The sequence below is a fragment of the Rhipicephalus microplus genome, chromosome 6 (genome assembly GCF_043290135.1).
Source record: "Rhipicephalus microplus isolate Deutch F79 chromosome 6, USDA_Rmic, whole genome shotgun sequence".
Taxonomy (NCBI): Eukaryota; Metazoa; Arthropoda; class Arachnida; order Ixodida; family Ixodidae; genus Rhipicephalus; species Rhipicephalus microplus.
Window position 1 is genome coordinate 199,116,036 of NC_134705.1, and position 9,487 is coordinate 199,125,522.

A 9,487-nucleotide genomic window follows, 5' to 3' on the forward strand; every position below is an offset into this window, starting at 1 on the left:
ACGCCGAACTTCGGCCTGATTAAGTCAATCAAGTGTATTTACTGAGGACAGAAGCAAGTAGCGCTAGACACAAGACAAAACTACAGACAGTCAGCGCCTCGTCTGTCGATCTATCAAAGTCAATTGAATACTGTCTGTTCTCGTATTGATTAACCGACGGCCCAGTTAGATCCACTGAGGCATTTACCAAGTATATATGTACGTTTTCAAAGAGCTATAGGTTTCATTAGCGTGCCGTCTATATCGGAACACATGAGTTCTTCCATAAGAAAATATGTCACCTGTTATTGCAGCAATTATAACCGCAACATTCACAGCTCAGCTCGTATCAGCGCAACTCCGCCCCTGTCAAGTCACTATGGTGAGTGTTGGGTATATGGTCATATTACGGCATGCCTACCTTTTCAGAGAACCATGACAGATACTAAATTAGCTAGAAGCAGTTTTTTTTTGTTCAAAACTATTAGCGAATATATGAGAAATCGCTTACTGGAGGAATTGCCGCGAGGATGCTCACCAGGTGATCTTCTGTCGAAGTGGCACATGGTGTGTTGCGAAGACAGACCTCCTGGGGAGAAGTCAATGAACTTATTAATCCCTCGAGTCTCAACGTACACACTCGGACGCAAGTGGTATTTTGCCGGTTCATGGGTGCCAAAAATAGCATGATAAAGGAAAATGGAGCGGAGCTCTGGCTGGTATGTATTAATGTTAAGGCTACGCACATAAGCACTGACATCAAAGGAGTCAAAACATCAATGCCGATCGCAATACTGCCCAATGAAAAACGTTTCTACATCCCAGTTTTCACTTATTCCTTATTAGCTGCATGCGTAAGACTGCAACCATCCATGCCAGTGAAAGCACGGCTTTATTCGATGGCTCCACAAGCGAGCCATTTTCTAGCTACAATGGCAAAGGCATGGCGACACGTATTGGTATTTGTGGCGTTTAACGTCCCAAAAACCACCATATGATTATGAGAGACGCCGTAGTGGAGGGCTCCGGAAATTTTGACCACCTGGGGTTCTTTAACGTGCACCCAAATCTGAGCACACGGGCCTACAACATTCCGCCTCCATCGGAAATGCAGCCGCCGCAGCCGGGATATGAACCCGCGACCTGCGGGTCAGCAGCCGAGTACCTTAGCCACTAGACCACCGCGGCGGGGCGTATGGCGACACGTATAAGAGCCGAAAATTTAGAAGGAGACATTTCAGACCCAGGTTCTAAGATTGCCGTTAGCGAAATCTCATTCAAACATTAAAAAAAAACCGTTGGACGTAGACATTGCACAAGAATATACATTTTACATCAACATCAACTACGGCCACCAGCATGTTATCTCGGCTGTGCACCTGCGTCTGTAAACTGACTGACAGTTAGGAACGGTTAATTTTCAAGTACGGTAAGAGCAGTACAAAGAAAACAGGCATATTAACGTATTTTTAAAAAATACCACGCGCGCTTCAGTGATAAACTAGCTACCATTTGGCGCACGCGGATGCAACGACCCAGAAACCAAAATGCTATCAACAAAATGCACGCGCCCAACATGGCCACGTCAAACAAAAAGACCAAGTTTTCGACACCGAGCCTATCAACGCAAACGTAATCTAGCAGCGCTTGTCTACCGACCATGACTCGTTATCTTGCTTGGCAATAGATGACGCCAAAAGAGAACGTGCTTTCTTCCCCTGTCGGTTGATGGTGCTGTAGGCAGCCGCCGCAGAACACTGGGCCGCGCGTTCGCGTGTATCCTTGCATAAAGGACGACAGTGTACGTACTACGTCAGCGCTCCTGCATGGACGAAAGCAAAACTTGTTAGGAGATTTAAAAAAACGCGCGTCAAGAAATAATAAATGCGATCTCACCAATAGTGCTTGATCGCGAAGCCACGGCTGGTCCATGAGCGCTCATCTAGCAGCCAAGTTCCAGCTGCAAAACAAAGAGGGCAAGGTGTCAGCATTTGCAAAGGAATCACGTAAACCGTGGGAAAAAATTCAAGCCAGAAAGAACGCGAGCGTAAACACCAGGACGCCGCGTTGCGACCCGCGAAAACTACATTACGCATACTGGCACGCAACGATGCCTGCAGATAAGCTACGGGCGTTCCGGTCGGGTCCATTTCTTGTTGACACAGGCCTAACTAAGCTATACTTAAGCTAACCGCGAGGGCCTGCTCTGTGCTTCAGGGTGGTAGACCAGTGGTGGCACTATTCAAAGAACCCGCTCAAAGTTCCACGCAACCTTAAAGTTCGGTTCAACTGTGAATATATAGCGAGGATGCTCGGTGAAGAAGGCCCCAACACCTCGCTGGCCTGTCATGATATAGGGGGCTCACCAATTTGATGCCGAAGACGAAGCTCGCAGTGGTCCTCCAACACCAGGCGACGTTGTTTGTCGTGCGCAGCTCACACAGATACACGCAAAAAAAGACTGGCAACGAATGTAAAATGAAGGTGGGCAGCTCGCGTGTAACATTTTTTTTAACCGTGACTCTGATATTCGCGCATGCGCTGTTGCAGCCAAATATTGTGGCGCCGTTACGTCATGGTATCGTTCTTTGCCGTCTTATCGGCGAGATCTGGGCGCGGCGTACTGCGAAGGAAAGAAATCAAAGGAAAGATGTACAAACAATATCGCAGGATAAGCACCACACGGCGCATGATCTTCGGGCTCAAAAAGGGATTGAAGCGCCTAAACAGCAGAGCTGAAGCAGTTGGATCGCTTCTATGCGGTTGCCTTTTCGCGTTCACCCTGCGCTCTTGAAATTCAACCCAATAACTGTCATGGCTTGCAGTTGTGTGAAGAAAGTCAGCAGATAGTTGATTGATAGATTGATATGTGGGGTTTAACGTCCCGAAACCACCATATGATTACGAGAGACGCCGTAGTGGAGGTCTCCGGGAATTTCGACCACCTGGGGTTCTTTAACGTGCGCCCAAATCTGAGCACACGGGGCTACAACATTTCCGCCTCCATCGGAAATGCAGCCGCCGCAGCCGGGATTCGATCCCGCGACCTGCGGGTTAGCAGCCGAGTACCTTAGCCACTTGACCACCGCGGCGGGGCGTAAGCAAATAGTGAATCTAGCTATATTCGTGTTCATTGCTTTAACTTTTGTCGTGCCGTCATTGGTTCTTTTTTATATGTTGCAATAAGAAACCAGGTATACGTTCAGTTTTTTTTACTCATATACTTTAAGTCCTCCGTTTCGGTACATGGCTACCGCGTTCTGCTGATGTCTCGAAGGTCACGGGTTTGATCACGGCCGTGACGTTTGCATCTGTAGACGCCTGAGCACATTTAGATGCCTGAGCACAAGCTTTTCGACCAACAGACCGACCTGCAGTAAAGGCGTTGTCTCCGAGTCTCATTCATCACAATGACGCAGTCGACAACGAAGAAGTCTCACGTCCCGGCTTTCTCGCGTCCAGGACACCCGCCAACGTGCAGCCGCTGTAAGCACGCCTTGAGGACGCTGCCCACCTCACTTTGACCGAAGCTATAGCGAAGCGCCACAAGCGAGAGACGCCAGCATCAGTCCTTTCGGCGTTCTGGCGTGTGACTCTGCCAGCGATGATAGGAAGTGCATTATGACTTCCAGCGTACCAGCCGAGTGCCATGCGGATCACCTCGAGGCAGTCTGCGTTAACGGCTAACCCGAAGTGAAGCGGCCAGACGGCGCGCAGCTCACTCGAAGCAGCAAGATGGCGCTTGGCGACTGCAGCGAGGTGTACAGCCATGGTGGCTTTAACCCCTATGGACACTGCAGGGTACGAGACCATAAGGCAGCACTTTGCTTCGTCGTGGACTCGGAACACGAGATTGCGGTGACGGCAACGCAGATGTTCCTGCGTCAAGTCACCAAGGCCAAGAATCGCAACCTGTGCAAACTCGCCGGCGTACTTCATAAGGCAAAAATTAGCCTGCCCAGCACGTTAATTAAGATGGACAAGCATGACCTACACCTAAGCCCGAAACAGCGACAGCGTAATCTGGCGTGCGGCGACCGTCTCGACATACCCAGTGGCGTCTGAGCAGGTCGATCAAAGCAGGACGCACTGTGGACGTGACCGACTTCTGTGAGGCACCCAAGGTGGTCCGCCAGAGTGTCAGGCAGAACAGCAAGCCAGGCCGTGGCGTACACCACGAAGACCCCCAAGGCACAGCCAAAACCGCCCACCAGAGACTATCGCTAACGATGACAGTTTAGGGTAAGTTCAAAGCCTTTCGGCCTTCGACGACCCCTGCGGCACAGCCAAAGCCTTCCGCCCGAATGCATTTATGGAGCACCTCGTGCCCTTTCGCAGCGTGACCTTTCCACAGCACTCCACAAGTTTTATATAGTCCCGTTAATTAACTTGAAACGGTAAGTGAGCCCATTTCAATGCGTTTGCGAAGTGGGCAGAATTAAAAAAGGCCAGACTGTGACAGAATGTGCAAAAATAAATGGTACAGGTTAACTAAAAAACATGATATTTAAATGGCACGCCGAAAGCACACGTCGGCGGTCATAGTACCGTACACTTCTAGTACACTCTAACCTCGGCGCACACCTCTATGCACGCGAGCCATGGAGTAACGAAGTTGCCCTGAGAACAAACGCTGGCGCCGCTGTGGTCGCACCGATTTGACGTCACGGCAAGGACTTGCCTACTCCGCCGCCGTTTGTCTCCTTTTTCTGCGCTCAATTTCGTCACACAAATATCTAAAGGTACAAGGTGGAAGTCTTGGTACTAAGACAGTGTTTGCTCTCGCGCAATAGAGTACAACGTACTATATATACTCGAAGACTTGTTATAAACAGTAATTTGGTTAGCCGTTGCAGTTGTACTCACCTGAACTGCTGTTACTAGCACGCAATAAACTTCCCTCTTTGAAGTCAGTCCTGGTACTGTACGTGACAGCGTATGCTCTCCCGTGGTAGAGTACATCATACTATAAACCAACGAAGATTTGTTATAAACAGTCATTTTGATAGCCGGTGCGGTTGTACCCACCTGCACGGCTGTTACTAGTATGCAATAAAGTTCCCAGTTTAAAACCTTCCTTGGAAGTTTTCGTACTCCTGGTACACTTACAGCGTATGCTCTCTCGTGGTAGAGTACATCATACTATAAACCAACGAAGATTTGTTATAAACAGTCATTTTGATAGCCGGTGCGGTTGTACCCACCTGAACGGCTGTTACTATAGAAATGCAATAAAGTTCCCAGTTTAAATACATTACTTTGAAGTTTTGGTACTCCTGGTACTGTGACAGCGTATGCTCTCCCGTAGTAGAGTACATCATACTATAAACCAACGAAGATTTGTTATAAACAGTCATTTTGATAGCCGGTGCGGTTGTACCCACCTGAACGGCTGTTACTAGTATGCAATAAAGTTCCCAATTTAAAACCTTCCTTGGAAGTTTTCGTACTCCTGGTACACTGACAGCGTATGCTCTCCCGTGGTAGAGTACATCATACTATAAACCAACGAAGATTTGTTATAAACAGTCATTTTGATAGCCGGTGCGGTTGTACCCGCCTGAATGGCTGTTACTATAGTATGTAATAAAGTTCCCAGTTCAAAACCTTCCTTGGAAGTTTTGGTACTCCTGGTACTGTGACAGCGTCTGCTCTCCCGTGGTAGAGTACATCATACTATAAACCAACGAAGATTTGTTATAAACAGTCAATTTGATAGCCGGTGCGGTTGTACCCACCTGAACGGCTGTTACTAGTATGCAATAAAGTTCCCAGTTTAAAACCTTCCTTGGAAGTTTTGGTACTCCTGGTACTGTGACAGCGTATGCTCTCCCGTGGTAGAGTACATCATACTATAAACCAACGAAGATTTGTTATAAACAGTCATTTTGATAGCCGGTGCGGTTGTACCCACCTGAACGGCTGTTACTAGTATGCAATAAAGTTCCCAGTTTAAATACATTACTTTGAAGTTTTGGTACTCCTGGTACTGTGACAGCGTATGCTCTCCCGTGGTAGAGTACATCATACTATAAACCAACGAAGATTTGTTATAAACAGTCATTTTGATAGCCGGTGCGGTTGTACCCACCTGAATGGCTGTTACTAGTATGCAATAAAGTTCCCAGTTTAAATACATTACTTAGAAGTTTTGGTACTCCTGGTACTGTGACAGCGTATGCTCTCCCGTGGTAGAGTACATCATACTATAAACCAACGAAGATTTGTTATAAACAGTCATTTTGATAGCCGGTGCGGTTGTACCCACCTGAATGGCTGTTACTATAGTATGCAATAAAGTTCCCAGTTCAAAACCTTCCTTGGAAGTTTTGGTACTCCTGGTACTGTGACAGCGTATGCTCTCCCGTGGTAGAGTACATCATACTGTAAACCAACGAAAATTTGTTATAAACAGTCATTTTGATAGCCGGTGCGGTTGTACCCACCTGAACGGCTGTTACTATAGAAATGCAATAAAGTTCCCAGTTTAAATACATTACTTAGAAGTTTTGGTACTCCTGGTACTGTGACAGCGTATGCTCTCTCGTGGTAGTGTACATCATACTATAAACCAACGAAGATTTGTTATTAACAGTCATTTTGATAGCCGGTGCGGTTGTACCCACCTGAACGGCTGTTACTATAGTATGCAATAAAGTTCCCAGTTTAAATACATTCCTTAGAAGTTTTGGTACTCAGACAGCTTCATGCTTTCCCGTAGTATGGAGAAAATCAAACTCTAAATTATTGAAGATGTGTTATAAACGATAATTTTGTTAGCCGATGCAGTTGTACTCACCTGAAATGCTGTTATTACCGCAATAAACTTCCCAGTTTCTCTCGCCGATAGCCGACAGTTTATTTTGCCCCCGGTAAGATGGCGGCCGCAGCCACCACCTTTTGTTGGGCAATGATTCACTACTATATACTGGGCAATACTATACATTTCAGCGTTGCTTTTATGTAATTTCTATAGTGCGTCGGTAATAAAGGGGATGGCTATTCATAACGAAAGACTAACTTTTTTAGAGGATATATAACCTATACATTTGCGTGCTCCATGACGAGAAAACTAATTTCACGTTACAGTTAATAGAAAGACTTCTTCAAGCTGATGTATTCTAGTCTAAGTCTATATATGATGCGCACTGTGTTTCATGACATTAGGCTCGTTGAACCGATGATTCTATGCCCTCTCTATTGCCAAAGGGCTTGGCAATGAAAGGTGAGAAACTGACCAAAGGATGGCTTTGATTGATTGATTTTTGGGGTTAAACGTAACGTCCCAAAACTACCATATGATTACGAGAGACGCCGTAGTGGAGGGCTCTGGAAATTTCGACCTCCTGGAGTTCTTTAACGAGAACCCAAATCTTAGCAAACGGGCCTACAGCATTCCCGCCTCCGTCGGAAATGCAGCCGCCGCAGCCGGGATTCGATCCTGCGACCTGCGGGTCAGCAGCGGAGTACCTTAGCCACTAGACCACTGCGGCGGGGTAAAGGATGGCTTTTTTTGTTAGACACAAGCTAATATGAAATGAACAGACAGTGAAGACAAGGGAGGTATGGGAGGCATTACTCCGTAGTCTTTCAACAGAAAATGTCGATATTGTGTGCTCAATCAGACCGCCCGTTCTAGACTTTCGGCTTCGCAAGCCTCCCAGAAAGCCATCGACAGCTGACATGTTGACGTTCGCTTCTCACCCGCGGTTCTCTCGTTCTCCTGCGGTGCCCAGTTCGTCGAGTTGACTTATCACAGAAGTTGTCTCGCTATATGTGTCCTTACCGTATCAGGTCGCGGGTTCGAATCCCGGCTGCGGCGGCTGCATTTCCGATGGAGGCGGAAATGTTGTAGGCCCGTGTACTCAGATTTGGGTGCACGTTAAAGAACCCCAGGTGGTCAAAATTTCCAGAGCCCTCCACTACGGCGTCTCTCATAATCATCAGTGGTTTTGGGACGTTAAACCCCACATATCAATCAATCCTTACCGTATCATCCGCCAGGTAACCGACGTCACCTATGAGAACATTCCTGCATCTGAGACCACAAGCCTGCCTGCAACCACACCCAGGGATGTTGTGCAGGTCAGCAGGCTAAAACCTTACCACCTGCCTACTGAAGACCGTAGTTAAAGTGCACCGAGACGACACTTTTACCGCCGGGGGGGGGGGGGGGGTAATGCTACGTAGCTGACATATCAGCGGTCAGAAGACGACAACGAGGAAGTGGTCTGTCGGTTGTGCACGTGCTGTCCTCCATCTTAGTCGACGCCATACGCATCAGTTTCAATATAGATTCTAAATAGACACGCCTCGTGTCATTCTTACGTAACGATATCATATAAATAAGTTAAAGTGTGCGAAAAGACAGCTTTTCGCCATCAGGTACCGAACCCATGACCTTCGTATGACGCCTTTATTCATCGGGTTCAACTGCTGCCCGCCGGATCGGTGGCCGCAACTGCTTGCGTGGTTTCTCGTCCCGCAGAACGTTTGCGGCATGCGACTTATTTCGCGTGTTGCTGCGCCTGCGTGGTCTTGGGCGTTTAACTGGACAGCAAAAGTGCTATCGCATTCACAGCTCACGAGATATGTGTGCGTATAGTTGTCCTTCTCTTTCTGTTCGCATCAAAAGCGTCCCGTAGTTGTCGGAAACGACGCCGACCGACCCGAAAGAACCGCCGCGTCTCTAGACGCACAGAGCGACTCCAGAAGAGGGACTCGTGAAAGGAAGATTGACGGCCGACAGCTCGACGTGGGTGCGTCGGTCTGGCATGTCAACTCACTCCGCGCCCTCTCCTTTCTTTCTTTCTTTCTTTCTTTCTTTCTTTCTTTCTTTCTTTCTTTCTTTCTTTCTTTCTTTCTTTCTTTCTTCTTTCTTTCATTCTTTCTTTCTTTCTTTCTTTCTTTCTTTCTTTCTTTCTTTCTTTCTTTCTTTCTTTCTTTCTTTCTTTCTTTCAGCGGCCATCGCGAGAAGCACGGCTATACGCGCCAGCCGTCAAGCGTGACCACTCTATACGACGCGCTTTCCTTTGCCGCCGTTCCGACGCCAAAGAGGCACCGCCGCGCAGAACGAAGAATGCGTAACGCAAAACGCAAACTATAGAAAACCGGGCGCGCTATGTGCCGCAACTCTTGTGCGAAGCGCGCACGCGCGCTTTGCTAAAAAGAAAGGGAAAAGAGAGGGGGAAAAAAATAAGCGATGGTTATTTTTCGCTCGGGTCACCGCGTCACTGCCGTGCGCGGCGGAGCGGCGCTAATAAGAGGCCGCGTGCACCTGACACGAGCCGTCATTGGATGTCGACGGGTGCGGTCGTGGGCGGGGTCTCTGCAGACTCCGCCTTTTGACGCTTCCGTTTGCAGGAGGCGTGACGACTGTGGAACTGGTGACGTCAGGGGGTGATAGCAGTTTTAAGTGCATGTGTTGCATGAATGGCGCGTGTTCCGATGAGGTGCATAGCGAATAGAGCGGGCGGTGGACGAGCTTCTGCGATGGTGGTGACATTTT

The 9,487-nt window shown here is 48.0% G+C and overlaps 1 long non-coding RNA gene across 1 annotated transcript; it reads right to left on the reverse strand.

Annotated features, from left to right (window-relative positions):
* Positions 1-490: 490 nt before the first annotated feature.
* Positions 491-2,463, reverse strand: LOC142765110 (uncharacterized). The gene is made up of 3 exons (XR_012884062.1): positions 2,346-2,463; positions 1,876-1,939; positions 491-568 (listed from the first exon to the last, which is right to left on the reverse strand). It is a non-coding gene; the product is annotated as an uncharacterized LOC142765110 (long non-coding RNA).
* Positions 2,464-9,487: the final 7,024 nt, after the last annotated feature.